The sequence below is a fragment of the Carettochelys insculpta genome, chromosome 6 (assembly GCF_033958435.1).
Source record: "Carettochelys insculpta isolate YL-2023 chromosome 6, ASM3395843v1, whole genome shotgun sequence".
Lineage (NCBI taxonomy): Eukaryota > Metazoa > Chordata > Testudines > Carettochelyidae > Carettochelys > Carettochelys insculpta.
The window spans coordinates 64,619,381-64,636,021 of record NC_134142.1 but is presented as its reverse complement, the minus strand read 5'-3'; the positions used below and the strand labels follow the sequence as shown (position 1 = coordinate 64,636,021).

The 16,641-nt window shown below is 42.3% G+C and overlaps 1 protein-coding gene across 5 annotated transcripts in view; it reads right to left on the bottom strand.

The window, feature by feature from the left end:
- Window positions 1-16,641, bottom strand: part of MIDEAS (mitotic deacetylase associated SANT domain protein) — a 93,119-nt gene that overhangs the window by 59,797 nt on the left and 16,681 nt on the right. Inside the window, exon 1 of one of the 5 annotated variants that reach the window (XM_074997099.1) lies at window positions 6,685-6,902. The exons of 2 other annotated variants lie outside the window; for them this stretch is intronic. The gene's annotated coding sequence lies outside the window, so the exon portion shown is untranslated. 2 more of the 5 variants (XM_074997095.1, XM_074997097.1) reach the window with 2 other exon arrangements.

Genomic DNA, 16,641 nt, shown 5'->3' with positions numbered 1-16,641 from the left:
GCAGCATTGCCAACTCTCCTGGACTGGACACCACTGTTGAATATGGCATTCAGTCCTTCCAGCTGGAAGAGCTGGCAGCCCTAGAAAACTACCAGCAAAGAGTAATGTTTTTTATAACTGCATTTGGTAAAAGTTCTCCTGCCTGCAAACTTTTGCAAAAAATTAAATCAACCATTAGACTCAATTGTAACAATACTGTGTCACAATCCCATGGGTATCATAGAAAAAAAATAGAATATGCACATTGAACTCTTCATGAGAGGAAATGCTGCAAGGGTTAATCAGTCTAGGTTTGTAAAGAGCTTTGGTGTTTTATTCTGCACTTCCACAGCCCTCTCTGTGGATCTTGAAACAAACTTCCAGACCATTTGTGAATTAATCCCTGTAACATATTTGTATCACTAACTCCATAACAGAGGCTAAGAAAACTGAAGCACCGAGAGATTAAGAGCTTAAACTTCCATGCTGCTAAGCACTCAATTCCAATTAAAACAAAAAGAAGCTATATAGATCCTCCCTACTTCTGAATACTTAAATGTCTTGAGCAAGATCAAGGAGCCCTTTAATGGACAAACTGGCAAAAGACTCCAGCAGCGTTCCCTCTATTTTTTTCCATGTGGGGCAGAATAAATTTAATTACGTGCACCACCAGTCAAAACACATGCTGCCAGCTGTGGGTGTTCTGCTTATCACCTGACCGGTATTTGAATCTCTTCTAGGAAGTCACCCAAGCACTCAGCTTACAGGGAACACTGGATTCCAGCATCTAACTCTAAACATTATTCCTCTTCCCTGTGAAACAGCTAAGTGTTATTATAATAAAAGTTCTTCAGTCAAAATACCATTTTGCAAAGTGCAGACAAAAAAAAAAAAAGGAGGGAGAGAGATCAGTCATCTCACAAGGGGTCCAGATTCCATTAGGACCCGATCTTGTTTTCACTGAAGTCAAAGTGAATTTTCCAGAACTTCAGCAGGAGCAGTAGGAGGCCCCTTTGCGCCAATAGGTCGTTTTGAGAAAGTGTGTGAAAAGGATGCCCCACAAAAACTGTGTGAGCATTAATTAAGTCACACAAAATCCTTAAGCAGGCAGGTAAATATTATTATTAGTCCACTTTTTGTAATAAGTAGAGTGACTTGTCCACTGCTTCGTGTTGAGTCAGTGGTAAAGCATGGATTACAGTTCAGGAGTTTCTGGCTCAAAACAAACCACTGCTCATTTCTTTGGAAGGCATCATGAAAAGGAAAAACCGGCTATGCTCTGATCATAGGAACTAAAATTTAGAAAATAATATGCAGGAGTGCAGCTTTAAACAAAGATCTAGCAAGCTCGCCCATCACTGAGAACATAAGAATAGACATACTGGGTTGGATCAATGGTCCATCTATTCCTATACTCTGTCTTCTGACAGTGGCTGGTGCTAAATGCTTCAGAGGGAATGAAGAGAACAGAACCATTGTTGAGTTATTCACCCCACCGTCCAGTCCCAACTTCTGGCAGTCAGGCATTTAGCAAGACATTGACTGTCATGGCCAAAAGCCACTCATGGACTGATCCTCCAGCAATTTTTCTAATTTTTTTAAACCAGTTATACTTTTGGCTTTCACAACATCCACAGCAACAAGTTCCCCAGGTTCAGTGTGTTGTATGAAGGAGTACTTCCTTTTGTTTGTTTTAAGCTAGCTGCCTAGTTATTTCATTGGGGAATCCCAGGTCTTGTGTTATATTAAAGGGTAAATAACACTTCCCTATTCACTTTCTCTATACCAGTCAAGATTTTGTACATCTCTATCATAACTCCCCTTCGTTATCTCTTTTCCATACTGAGCAGTCCCTGTCTCTTAAATCTCCCTTCATATGGAATTATTCTATATCCTTCATCCTTTTCCCTGCCCTACTTCAATTCTATTATATCTATTTGGAGATGGGACAATCAGAACTACATGTGTTATCCAGGGTCTGAGCATACCATGGATTTATACAGTGGCACATTTTCTCTTTTATTACATATCCTTTTCCTATGGTTCCTAACACTGTTACCTTTTTCAACTGCCACTGCACCCACTGAGCAGATGTTTTCAGAGAACGATACACAGTGACTCCAACATCTCTTTTCTTGAGTGGCAGCAACTGATTTAGACCCCATCACTGTATGTATAACTGAGATAATATTTTCCAGCGTGCATTACTTTGTATTTATCAACACTGAATTTTATCTGCCATTTTGTTGCTCAGTCACCCAGTTTTGTCAGATCCTTTATAACTCTTTGCAGTCAGCTTTGGACTTAACTACCTTGAGCAATTTTGTACCACCTGCCAATTTTGCCATCTCATTGTTTGCCTGTTTTCAGATAACTTATGGAAATGATGAACAGCACTGGTTCCACAACAGATCCTTGGGAGACCCCTGCTAGTCACCTCTTGTGTAGATTATTTGGTATAATGATATCTCCATAACATGCTGCTTCAGGAGAATTGTAACATTTTTCTAAAAGCACAAACAAGCCTGGCTATTACAGTCTACGGAAAAGCTCTAACATCAATATGAAAGCATTGCTCCAAAACGCTCCAGCCAGTACTCAGATAGTTCAGAAGGAACCATCACAATCAGGCCCACTGAGGCTCTTCCTGCAGCCTGTAGGCCTCCTGGCTACCCTCCCCTCCCACACCCCTTTTGTGTCCCTCCCAGCACTTTAGGAGCACCATAAATCACCTGATTTTCACTGTCCCCACTCCTCTCCTTCCCCCCAAGAGCTGAGCCACCATGAGTCAGGTGGAACCCCAGTGGGCTGTCATCTGCCATGGCACAATGAGGCAAAGAAGGGCCCCTCCTGAGGCCCATTCAGGAGTCATGGCTGCCTGTTGCTGGTCTAGTCTAACCTCCCACACGTTGCAAGCCACAGAACCTAATCCACTCATTCTTGTAACAGATCCGTAACCTCTGCTTGCTTTACTGTTATCTCCAAATTATGATTTAAAGACTTTTGCAGGTCTGTTCTTCTGTACTTCTTTTGCGTGTTTTCCAAGAGCCCTCTCAAACTGCAAGCTAAAGGGAACAGCACCTAAAATATCTCAATGACTCTAATGCCTATAGAGCTAACATTTATGAGTTGGCTGACTAATTTGCAACTTTACCTATTGCTCTACTACCAATGCACTTCATTCTTAATGATGGAATCCACTATCTATTTTTGTTACTTATGTGACCCTCACTGCAACTGAATCTGATCCTTTAATGAATTTATCTTCACAACTTCCATTTTAGAGATGGGAATTTATGCACAGAATTGCTAAATGACTTGCCAAGATAACCCAGGAACTTTGCAAGAGAACAGGGAACTGAATGAAGGCTGCACAAGTCAGGCTAGCACTCTAACCAGTAGACCATTCCTCCTCTGTTAGCCTAGACCTTACCCATAGCTTTATTACCATGCCACAGTCATGACCTGCAGCACCTGTTCTATTCCAGCCTAGGGCCAGTCTTTAGCAGGGACTGCCATTTGTACTAAACTAAGGATGTACTGTATTAAGATCAAACAGGTTTAGACCAGGTCCTACCAATTTTCTTTTGACACTCCTGCTCACTTTGTTAATGGACCACAACAACTACATATTAGGCTCTAGAAAATGAGGTAAGCAGTGAGGTGGCAAAGTTTGCAGATGACACCAAGTTGTTCAGGACAGTCAAAACCAAAACAGATTGTGAAGAACTACAAAAAGATCTCAGCAAACTGAGTGATTGGGCAGCAAAATGGCAAATGAAATTTAATGTGGGTAAGTGTAAGGTAATGCATGTTGGAAAAAATAACCCAAATTACACGTACTACACGATGGGGTCAAATTTAGCTACGACAGATCAGGAAAGGGATCTTGGAGTTATAGTGGATAGTTCTCTGAAGACATCCACGCAGTGTGCAGCGGCAGTTAGTAAAGCAAATAGGATCTTAGGAATTATTAAAAAAGGGATCGATAATAAGACAAAAGATATCATACTTCCCCTATATAAAACTATGGTACGCCCACATCTTGAGTACTGCGTGCAGATGTGGTCTCCTCACCTCAAAAAAGATATATTGGCACTAGGAAAGGTTCAGAAAAGGGCGACTAAGATGATTAGGGGCTTGGAACGGGTCCCATATGGGGAGAGGCTAGAGAGACTGGGACTTTTCAGTTTGGAAAAGAGGCGATTGAGGGGCGATATGATAGAGGTATATAAAATCATGAATGGTGTGGAGAAAGTGAATACAGAAAAATTATTTACCTTTTCCCATAATACAAGAACTAGGGGACACCAAATGAAATTGATGGGTAGTAGGTTCAAAACTAATAAAAGGAAATTTTTCTTCACACAGCGCACAGTCAACCTGTGGAACTCCTTGCCCGAGGAGGCTGTGAAGGCCAGGACTCTATTAGGGTTTAAAAAAGAGCTTGATAAATTTTTGCAGGTTAGGTCCATAAATGGCTATTAGCCAGGGATAAAGTATGGTGCCCTAGCCTTCAGAACAAGGGCAGGAGATGGATGGCAGGAGATAAATCACTTGATCATTGTCTTCTGTTCTCCTTCTCTGGGGCACCTGGCATTGGCCACCGTCGGCAGATGGGATGCTGGGCTGGATGGACCTTTGGTCTGACCCAGTATGGCCATTCTTATGTTCTTATGTTCTTAACAGGAGTAATGTGCAGGACATGTACGGAAGCCTTGTCAAACATGCAGTAATGCTAATTAAGTCAACTCCATTGGGCCACAGCTTGTGCACACAGAATTAATTATTACAGTCTCTTCTCAGCAGAAACTATGCCTTAATTCTGACTGGGCAGCCATATGTTCTATATGCCCATGCTAGACAGCTGGACCATATTTTTGCCATGAACTTATCTGCAGTCTAAAAGGACATTTGCAGTGAAAATTAAAACTTAGTTTTATTAAATGTAACAGCTAGAAACACAGATCAAAACCTTTAGGGGTGTAAGAAATACACCTGGATGTCATTTTTAAAAGGAGACTTTTTTAGATATAGCATGTTAGTGCTTTCGAATAAGTGACCTTGCTTGTACGTTACCCCTAATTTCACCACCTACTTCACTAACCCACTCCAGAAGAAGATAGAATAGTTTCTCGCTCGCCCGCTCCCCTCTCATACAACTGTAATCTCTGAACCATCAAAACAAACTAGTTTCCAGGTCTCCAGGGAATTGTGATAAGTTGGAACTGCCTATTTTCACAGCCCAGCAACAAATATGTCCAAGTTCATAAGGAGACACTCTAAAATAAAATCATGGTCTCAACTAATAAGCAAATTGCCTCCAGAGGAACTGATATGGTGTTCTGTGAGAAGTAAATCATTGCAGTTACCTCATCTAAGCACTGGTTCACTTTAACCCTCCCTACCTTGCATAATGTTTTTAACCATACATTAACTGATTACCAAAAAATCTTAAAATAATCCATTGCTGCTGTTCTGCTCTTGTAGGATACTGAAACCAGGATCCTTACGGGCTAGGGTTGAAATTTTGAAGTGTTTCCCTGAAAAATATCTAAGATTTGGATATACACTTGCAGTTACTGCAATCAAATACCTGGGTGCATGGAGATTTCAAAATCTGAGCCAGAAGCACCAACCTGTATAAAACACAGACAGCTGTTCTTGGGATACCTATCAGAAAACAAGCCAGCCATAGCCAAAGTTTTATTTATACACACCAAAGGCCATCCAGTTTGTCACACTCAAGAATCCGTACTCAAAAATCCAGAATTAGGATAGCAGCATTTAGGGTTGAGGATTAAGATAAACACTGTAGAGATCTGGGCGGAGGCTGGGGGGGTGGGGAGAGGAAAATCTATAACACACCTTTCACCTGTAGCAAACATGTGAGTCCCTCATGTTCATTAACACTAAATTTATTCTCATATTTTAACACAATGAGGGGTATTCATTTTAAATGGCATGACCAAGACAGCAGCAGCTGCCAAATAATATATAAACAGCAATGCAATTTGAGTCACCTCTCTGCTCTCAACCATAAGCAACTCCCCACCCAAAGGGCAATTTGCCACATTTCACTAAAATGAAGAACAGCCAGAATTCTCTGTACCAAGTTTCCACACTAAGACAGCAACATTGCTGCTGAAGCACTCCAGTAGCAGCACTGAACTGCGTAGCTGCAGACAGGCAGCTTGCATGCATTATACTGTACAAGCAAAAAAATAAATAAATAAATAAAACTGAAAAGCAAAGTTACCAAACAGTCTCTCCATTTCCTGCATCCCCCGCAGCTCTTCGCTGCAAAAACCACAGCCATGATTCAAATAGCCTTCTCTCCACCATGGTGCTCAGTCTAGCCCCAGTTAGGAGCACGGTGCAGGAGCGTACAGGCCCGCGAGACTCTACAGGCAACCTAGATTTCAATTTACCTCGTCCGAGCAGAAGACAGACGCTGTCAGGATGATGCAACGGAACGACTCCCGTCTCTTATTTTTTTCCCCCTCCACTTGCCAAGAAACGGCACAAACGCGTTTTCCAGACCCAATCCCGAGGGCTCTCGGGAAAGAAGCAGGAAGTTCTCTTGCAATCCCGAATATCCCACCAAACGGCCCCTACTCAGCTCCCCTTCTGGGCGCAGGCAGAGCAAAGCCCTACGCTGCACTTGGCTGAAATCGACAGTCCCGGGTTTTGCTCCGTGCTCACCTCCAGTCCCACGATGCAGTGTCAGGATTGCATGGCTCTGACTCATCGGCTGAGCTCACAGCTTCAGAAAAAAAAAAAAAAAAAAAAAACCTCACAAGGCGGTGGCGACAACAGCCAGGGAGGGCGCTTTCTCCGACCTAAAGGATTGCACAACTCCCAGTCAAAAAATCAGGAGCACCCGCCTCCTAAACACACATGCCCTCCTATACTGATCTGAAACCAGCTCTTCCACTTCATCAGCACAACTGCTTAAGCGCAAAGCCATCTCCCCGCCGCTCCCTCCCTGATCGAGCAGGCCTGGCCACTCCTACTTCCCCTTGCCATATAAGGCAGAGAAAGGGTTTTAAAACCACCTAGCAACTTCACAGAGCCGGGGATTTCCAGCATATTTTAGCCCTACAAAACAGCTTTCCCTTTCTCCTTCACACGCTGTCCCCTCCCCCCCGCCTTTTTTTTTTGGGGGGGGGGGGAGGGTGGTGTAGCATTTAATTAGCTCATAGTGTTAGCATCTCTTGAAACCATACCAGGAGGATGACTGACTTCTGGAGAAAACTGGCCCAGGAAGAGTACCCATCCAGTTTATCTTTCTACGGAGGAAACCTCTCTTTGGAATTTCCTGTGTTCAAAACAGTTACATAGGCAGGAATTAATATATTACAAGTGGCAATTGGGTTACGTAGGTCAGAGACAAAATATCCAGCAGGCCACCTTCTGGGATCATACACTCACCCAACAGTTCTGTTTACAAACTCTCCAGGGGAGACAAGCAAAAAGATGTACATAAATGTGGGATAGAGAGTGTGACTCTGTAGCACAGGAGATGGGAGGGCTCTGCTGCTGACTCACTGCTTCAGCGCTTTGCCTAAAATCAAACACTCCTTTGGCTTCCAGTATTAATTGCCAATCCCAAACATTTAAAAATGTGAGTTGGGACCTCCAATAATCATGAGACTTAAAAATCATGATAGTTTAAAAATATATTCATTTTAGGTTGTTTATTTTTATTTGCCTTGTTGGGTTTGAGCTTTTTCCTATAAGCTTTTCTTAGCAGCTAGGAGGCCTGAAACTCACTTTAAAAAATACAAAAGCCAACATTCTCACATCATTCTCCTCCATGCCTTAAGGCCGAGTCTTTAGAAAAAAAATTAAATGTAAAATTATTAACTTTAGCAAAACTGAGTTTCTGCTCTGTAAGACAGGAACAGTGACAGGCACCTATTTAAAAATGCTTTGAGATATAAATGATAGGTAAGTATCAGTAATATTTAAAAACAAATAGAATAATTAGTTATTTAAACTGACAGTCACTGTACAGTCTAACCAACCACAAAAATAGTTAAAAGTAGTTTCAGGTTCAACTCCTGTTCTTGAGTCCCTCTGCCAATTTTTGTGGTTTTTAAGAATACATTTTCTCTTCTCTGTTGCTGTGTGAAAAATCCCAGGCTATGGGAGAAACTGACTTCTGTATATAAAGAAAACTGTGCTATCAAAGACAGCAAATAAAGCAATTAAGGAAATATTTGCTTTATTTAATCTTAGGTGTGTACTTACAATGTTAGGGAAAAATTCTGACAAGTAATTTTTGATTATGTCCCTTTAAAAAATGAGCTGCTTCGTGAACTTGAGATATGCCAGTTTCTGCAATCACAGTTCATCTTGCACGTGCATTCTTCATTCCCTTTGCACTTTCAGCACAACAGGACTTACTAACAAGTGCCTTTGGTGACCCAAAGAGATCCTGGGAACAGAAATTGTTCCACAAGGGATAGCACAGCCTAACTAGTACCATTTTCCTCAAGTGCATATGCTATCACGTACAATTTCACCTCAAAGTATCTCTGCTACTTAACAGCAATATTTGCTTCCTTTCTCTATGGGACACTATAAAACATAAGGAAAAAGTGAATCAAATGCATAATATGATGTGAAATGCTGTACAAAAAAGAATAGAAAGATGTGTTGCTGTCTTACCTTGCTGACAGTTGTTGGACAGAGACAGATGGGGGGAGTTCAAAGAAACAATTACACAGTACTGGTGAAAGGCAGCAGTCCCTGCATACGAATAATGTAACTGCTGTCATGCTTTTAGTAGGTATGGTAAGGAAGAGTTTTGAAAAATGATTTCAGGGAGGATAGTGAAGTAACTGTGGATACAGATGTGTACTGTACTGTAAATCAACAAATAACAGCAACAGCATGCTGAATACAACCATTCACAGAAAAGTGCTATTCAAATTCTCAGCAAAGCTCAATAATATATTTATTTAATGGAAAATATTTAATGGCAATATTTTGGCTTCCATCTTGCTGTGATCATTACAATACACCATCATGCACAAAGTCTTGTTTAAAGTAGTGGTCAGTAAAAAGGAGGTAGAGACTTTCCTCTAATCCATTCATGACTATCTGAAACTTACTCCTCACTTTCAACAAAGTGAGGGTTTGTTCAACCCCCGCACCCACCAGCCTCTTCCTCGTTTTAGCTCATTCAGGGGTGACGTGTGGGTGCACAGGAGGTTACATGCACCCCCCTCAGTGTGGGCCAGCCCCCTCTGACCGTCAGTTCCACCTTGCTTTCACTGAAGTGCAGACACATTTCCCTCCTTCCTCTCAGAGAAGGACAGCCCCTGCACTCACAGAAAGAAGTGTGGCACTTCCAGAGGAAAAAGGGCAGATAGATGTGGAGTGGGGGAAAAGGGGCAGGGTGTGGCAAGGAAGCTGGGCAGGGACATGTGGCTGGTGCCCCTTCAGAACCACCCTCACCAGTCACAACCAATCTTCCTTATAATGTGTATTAAAATAAGAAGGGATTTTTCTTATTACTGTAGTTTTTTAAAAATATTTATAAACATCAAGAATATGAAGATTAGTCTTCTCTGGTGCTGCTGAAGGACTTCCTTAAAGTAGTGCAAATGTTAATTAAAAATTCTCACACCTAAACTGCACAGCATTGGAGAGGACAGTTGCATATTTCGTGTCAACTGGTCATGAAGCCCTGGAATTAATAGTTGTTAACAAAAATGCTTTAAACAGTAACTAAAAACAATTTCCCCTCAATTGCTCAACCTTTGTTTCTCAATTTTTGCAATGGCATAATGTTAGTAGCTCTCTAGTCAGAATTTCTGAAAGGAGGAAGACCTGCAATTCTGATACTAAAGGGGAAAAAAATTTTTTTTTCCTCCACAACACAAATCTTTCAGTCTTTTTATCTACCGTATATTATAGAGAGTTTATTTGCCTGTTTATTTAAGAACTTCTCCTAAACAACATGAGTAGGACCATGCTGGGGTTTCATTATGCCAGGAAAATGGGCTGTCTCTGGAATGCGATTGGTTCTCATAAAGTCTTGCTCAGATGAAGCAGAAAATGGTTGTTCAGAATCTGGAGATCAGTGCCTCTTCACTGTAAGCACTGCCTCTTTAATACAATATACTCTTGCATCTATCTCACACTAAGAACAGCAATACTAGTGCTATATATTTGTTCTAAGTCTCCTTCTCTCTGTAAAACCATTGGTGACTACTTTCAGGTGAAAGTGAGGGATACTCCCCAAAAACTAAAGGACCTCTCAGACGTTCAGAGAGGCCTGGGCTATTTCCAACTTTTGATGCCCCTAGCAATAATAATAATAATAATAATAATAATAAATAATAATAATAACAAAACAACAACAACTGGAAACAAAACAGGGTATCAAAAAAGAAACAGTTTGAATATTAATAACCCAGAGCCTCTTTCTGCACAAATGAATTAATTATTCAGAGATGTTCATAAAAACAAGTTGTGAAAATGATTCAACCAAAAAATTAACAAGTGTCTAAATCTGTGAGGCCCCCTTCGAGTTTGAGGCCAAAGCCAAATGGCCCTCCAGGTTCCCCGCCCTCCCACCCTCTGATTGGCCCTGTACTGCTTTCACATGGGGCTGAGGGTTTGTTTTTTTTTGTTTTTTGTTTTTTGTATGGTTGTTTTGTTTAATTTCAAAACATAAGCTGGCTCTGCAAAATGGATTGGGGAAGAAAAGTAACCAGTCCTGAGACAGGAACTCCTGCCCTGGGGTCCTAATTCCCTGAAATACTTCTCCACTTAGACATGGGACATAAAACACCATCCAATGACAGAACACATGCTGCAGACCTCAGAATGAGATGGTCTCATGGTGGTGGCTTCTCCTCCTCCTGCTTCCAAATGCTTCATTGACAACAAGAGCCAGGAAAGATTTATAAACAGCTGGAAATGAAATAAAGCTGGTCTGTCTGTCTAAAGAGTTTGAAAGGCCTAAGGCAGCTTGCTGACAGCCAGGCCCAGCTCAGTTGGAGCACATGGCCCTGAAGGCACAGGGCCCAAGTCAGCTGCCTGGCTTGCTTTATCGTAAGGCCAGACCTGCTGCCTACCTGCCTCTAATTTTCTACCTCATGACGAAGAAACAAGAACTAACCTCAGAGTCCAGAGCCACTAGCTATCAGGGAAAGGGAACTATCTAGGAAAGTGGGAAGAGAGAGTCAACTGGTATATCCAGATGGGAGAAGAGGACCAAGTAGCTGAGCAACATGTTGAAGAGAACAGGGAAGCAAGTAGCAGGAAAGCTTGTGCAGGTGACGAGGAGGACAGAGAAAAAACAGAAAAAAGTAAGCCATGAGCAGAAGTAAACAATGGCAAGGAAATAATACTTCTCATGAGATGCAATTTAAAATAAGCATAATACTTCCCTAATACTACTTTTTCCTTTTAACCTAGTGTTGCCCCAAGTTTGGTTTGGGAGGCACAACACAGAAGTGACTAGCACTGCAGCTGAGAAAGCTGCAGAACTCCACATCCCACTTCTGCAAACATGCTTCTGTTTTAAGTAGGGCATATAAAGAACTGTGAAACCTACTTGTCTTCTCTTCCTGCTCCTAAACTGGTAGCAGTATCAGGTCACATGCACAGGCTACTAGTAGAAGGTAGTAGCACCAGTGGAAGCCTCTCACTCCCAGCAGCATGTGGCCCAAAGGTAAGTGGAGGAACAGGGATAGGGACAGAGATGGAATCAAAAGAGGAGCAAGAGAGGAGCAGGAAAATGTATTAAATATTACCTATTAAACTTAATAAATTAGATTTTGAAAAAAAAAATCACAGACAAAAACAAAGTTATGCAACAGGGAAAGAGGACAGAAGAAATGAAGGCCAGCAGCATCAGGGGGATTGGGCTGTAACACCCAGCCATTAATCTGTACCAAAGAGTGGGAGGCTTCAAATGAAAAACAGATTGCAAACCAATGACAAACAACTTCTGTAGCTGCCACAGGAATGTTATGTGAACGGGAAAGGAGACAGCCCCCATGATCATGACGGGGAGGGGACGTATCTGTGAGAATGTCTCTGTGAAGACCCCTCAAATCGAGGTAATACAAGTGGAAATCTAAGTATAGGAAAGATTAAAAATTCTGGACCCAAAAAAAAAAAAAAAAAAAAATAAGAGATTTTATGGTCTAAAATATTCTTATGCTTCTTCTTTTGAGATTGAATCTGTACCTTAATTTCATATTAAAATATTCGCTATCCTCCTTAACCTGAAGTCAAATCTGTGGGGGTGGCCACCTACACTTGTGCAGTGCCTCACTGAAATCAGCGGTGTTCTGCACATAGACAGCACGTAGATCAGATGGCCGGAGCAGTGCCTATACACGGTAGCCCAAAGTACAACGAGTAAAAGGACATTCCCTTATAAACCACTATCATATCTAGTCAAAGGTTTTCAAATTAAATGTGTTTTTATGAAGAAACAGCCTTTTAAAATCAAGAAGTTACTTTGTGGAGTAACTGCAGGTCTTTAAAATGTATTTCCCTGTGGGTGCTTCATTTCAAGCATGTTATGAACCTCTTGAGCCCATGATCAGACATTGTTTTACTAGCAGAGTTTGCAAGCCTATGCAGACATGATATGCCTCCTCATATTTGACTCCAAGCATACATAGAAATGTATGTACCAAATGCCCTCAGTTCCTTCTCCACCTGAATGTCTCCACAGAAAACAGCACCAATACAGACACACATCTCGAAGAACTGCAGTTACTGCACTCTTCTTTCAGCAGCATCCCAATGGGTACTCCATTTCAGATGACTTCTGAGGAGTTTCCCCAGGAGGAGGAAGGCACTTCAGGACTGAGTTCAGAACTGAAGACAATACTGCAGTACTCAGAGCCACATCAAACCTGACTGCATGGATCAAAGCACACTACTTAGAAAATGTATTTATTGAAGCCCTGTAAGTGTGGCCCTACATGTCTCAGACATTGGTATATTCTTAAACAATGCTGTGCATGTCAACAGCTGAAAATCCCCTCCCCTTTCCCACTAAAGGAATTATAGCTGTTAAAGTCAACATCCTGAACTTGTGAAGCTTTACACATTTGTTCACAAGTCTTACATCTAAGACTGGTCTCCATCCTCTGTCCTTTGTTACAAGGAAATACTTGGAAGAAAACCCCTTTCCCCTGTAAGAGGGAGGCAATGCATCTCTTGCTCCTAACCAAAGGAAAGAATTTACCTCATGTCTTAATACAGTGGTGGACAAAAAAAAAAAAAAAAAAAAACCAAACAGCAGCCTGCCAGGGTTAGTCCCACCACTACTATATTTACCTGGGCATCCACAGGAATTGGGCAGTCTCAGCTCTTGTTGCCTGTGAATCACCTGTTTGCAGCCAATGGAAATGGCAAGCAGCAGCACAGACTGGGATACTGCTTCCCGCAACTCCCATTAGCTGCAAATGGTGAGCTGCATCAATTGCCCAATATTGTACCTGCAGGAGGCACAGGTGAATATAAAGGTGGGGATCTACCAGGGACTAACCCTTGCAGACCATATTCAGCCCATAGGCCGGTATTTTCCCATCCCTGTCTTAAATCAAGCTTGTGGGAAGAGTCCTTGAACAGGGATGGGGAACAGACATTGAAGGGAGAGAGTGATGTCTAAAAGGGATGATATAATCCAGCATCACGACTTCTGTGTCCCACTTGTCTAAATCAGCAGCCTCCAGGCATACTGAAAATGGGAAAGAATCTCCAAAGACAAAATGATCAGCCAATGGTCACAGCTGTAATACCAGAGATGAAGGAGGATTCAAGCCTTCAGCCAGCCTGGTGGTTGGGTGCTTCTGGAGGGAGGGCAGGTGGCAGCCCTCCTTCTTTGAGCTTATGTCTTTCCCTTATGGGTTTGGAGAGAATTACAGAAGACAACGCAGAATACAATCTCTGGGCAGCATCTCTGGGCACCTTATTACACCATCTCTTATTTGTACGTGAATATATTCCCAGGCAACATAAAGAGGTTTCCTTCAGCATATGCAAGGACTCAGATGAGGTCTCCAAGAAAAGCCTGTGGACTATCAAAGGGGAGATCCTCAGCAGCATTCTGTACTTCTCTTGAAAATCCCAAGAGCTGGAGCCTCAATGCTCTGCGCAAACTACCACTGTACAGATGGACATGGCAACAATGTCCACTACAACCATGGAAGAAAAACAGTATTGACCAATATTTGGCCTTCTGAAATGCTGGCCTAGAAATGCTCCTAGGGCAGTTGTTCAAAAAAGGTCATCCCCCTACTGTAGTTTGTGAAACTGTATTTGGTGATGACTACCTGACAGTTTGCAATGTGGAGCTGCAAGGTTGCTGCCAAATAGGACATCTGTCCATATAGATCCAGTTTCTTTTCATTCTTGTCATATGAAGTACACCTGGAAAGGACCTGCTCTCCTCATTTACCTCATCCACTGCTGGGAGTTATGGGGTGGGAGAATAAGAAATCAGAGTCATTTCAAGAAATTTAATAGTTTATATCCATCCTTTTACATGATGGTGGAATAGTAGCATGCTTTTGCCACGGTCTCAGCTAGATCTAGGAGCACCTTGTTAATGGGCAATGCCACCGGTTGTTGCTGACTGTAGGAAGCCCAGCTGGTTGTGCTGTAAATCCCTGATCTTTTCAAATGGAATCTGAAGAATGTCAGCTACCTTCTTTACAAGATCTTAACATTGTCAGCCAGGGAAGGTGGTGCAGACAGCCAGTTAATCTGGGGACAAGAATGTGATGTGTACTTGAGTGGGTGGCCTCTTTATGCTCCCTGGCCTCCTCTCCTCCAAACATCTCCTCCTGTTAGGGGGCAGTTTGGAAGGAGAGGACTGACCAGCCCTCATGTCCCTTTGTGACAATATCAGAGGTCTGGAGAAATGCTGTTGGTAAGCAGCCCAAGGATCCCACTATGGCCCCTGGGGTGGGGTGCGGGGGCATAGCAGAGTGTAGTGGCACGCAGGGTATATTAGTACTCATTTCCAGCAATGAAGGAGTATCCACAAAATGCAGCTACTCAGGTAAGTAAAGTGAGCCAATCCAGTGGCACACAGTACCAAATCACCAGAAAAGTCCAGGAGTACAGTCCAAGAATTCACAGCTCCAGAGTAACATGGGCTGAATTCATGCATTGTTCTCTGCCCTGGTGACGAAAGAAAATCAATGATCCCACAAACTTCACACTACAATTGGCCACAGCAATCTTGTACAAGAGGGGAAAAGGGTTTTATAAGCAAGGGTCTGTTAGCAACACCTGAAATCACTGACTGACCTCATCTTCCCTCTGGGAATATTATTCAGCATACCAGTTGCACCTCAAGAAATGCCGGACAGTGGGGGCAGCTTTGCCACTTTCTTTTCTTAAAATTATGCAAAAAAAAAAAAAAATCCTCCAAAAACCAACCAACCATTGTCAGAATAACAGCATTGCAAACAAACTAATCAAAGGCATTTGAGAAAAGATTTATGTACAATACCTTTGCAGACACAAGACACCCCACAAACTAGGGGGAGGCAGGACACATAGCTACACCATCCACATATGTGATGTCATACATAATATTTGTGTATGCATGTAGTGGTGAAAAGCAAGTAAGGAAACCTTTCATTTACACTTTTGAGAAGCTATTGGAAACAGTGACAATGAAAAGAGTTACTGAATTTTTTAAAGTAACAACTTTTACATTCAACTGACCATTTATAGTATTGCAGGAAAGGGGAGGTGACAGAGTGCTGATAATTGAAAGGTAGGTCAGCACTCAAATCACAGTAGACCTCAATTAGTTTCCCCCAGTGATAGCTGACTGCACAGTTAGCTAATTAGGAGAGAGTGAGGAAGTAAGGAACCAATTAAGCCTTAGCTGATAACCTCATAAAAGTCAGGAAGGAAATATTCCAGGGGGTGGGAAAGGCAAGATGATGCCAACAAGCTAGCAGAGCCTAGCATGAAAGAGCTCCTCTCCCTAGAAAGAGAGATCTTCTTTCCTCTTAGGGGTCTAGTAAAGGCTGAAAGATGTAAGAGATTTAAAAGTAGAACACTGCACTGGACTGAACTAGGCAGAAGAGTTTATAGTAAAATACAGTCTGCCTCAATACTAAAAGAAAGTAGGTCTGGGCAGTTGCTGGAGCATCAGAGTACAGGGACAGAGCATGGCCCCCCATCACGGGAGGGGGAGGGAGAGGGGAATTCTGCCTGTGTAAGGTCTGGGAATGATGGGACACAAATAGATGCAGCTTTTTTTCAAGCTAGCTTCCCAAATACTTCTGTAAATCATGAACCAAAACACAAATTTACTCTATGCAAACTCATGTCTGCTTTCCAAACTCGGACTGCTGTGGGAATTATATGCTTGCTTCCTCCCACCCTCCCTTACCAATTCTGCTGGACAAGTATTGTGTAACAGTCAGCCAGGTGCGGAGAGTTTATAATGGGAAGGGGAGAGCTCCTGCAAGAGTCTGCAGTTGTTACTGTCAGTTTGGATTATTTTCTGTGGTCTTTCGAGACACAAAGTGCAAAGCGTATAGTTGCCAGCCTGAACAATACCAGTGCCAGGCAGAATACAATTGTGCTTTTGTTCATAGTCCTTGCTTTCCAGCAATCATTCCCCAGCCTATTTCCACTCATCATTAA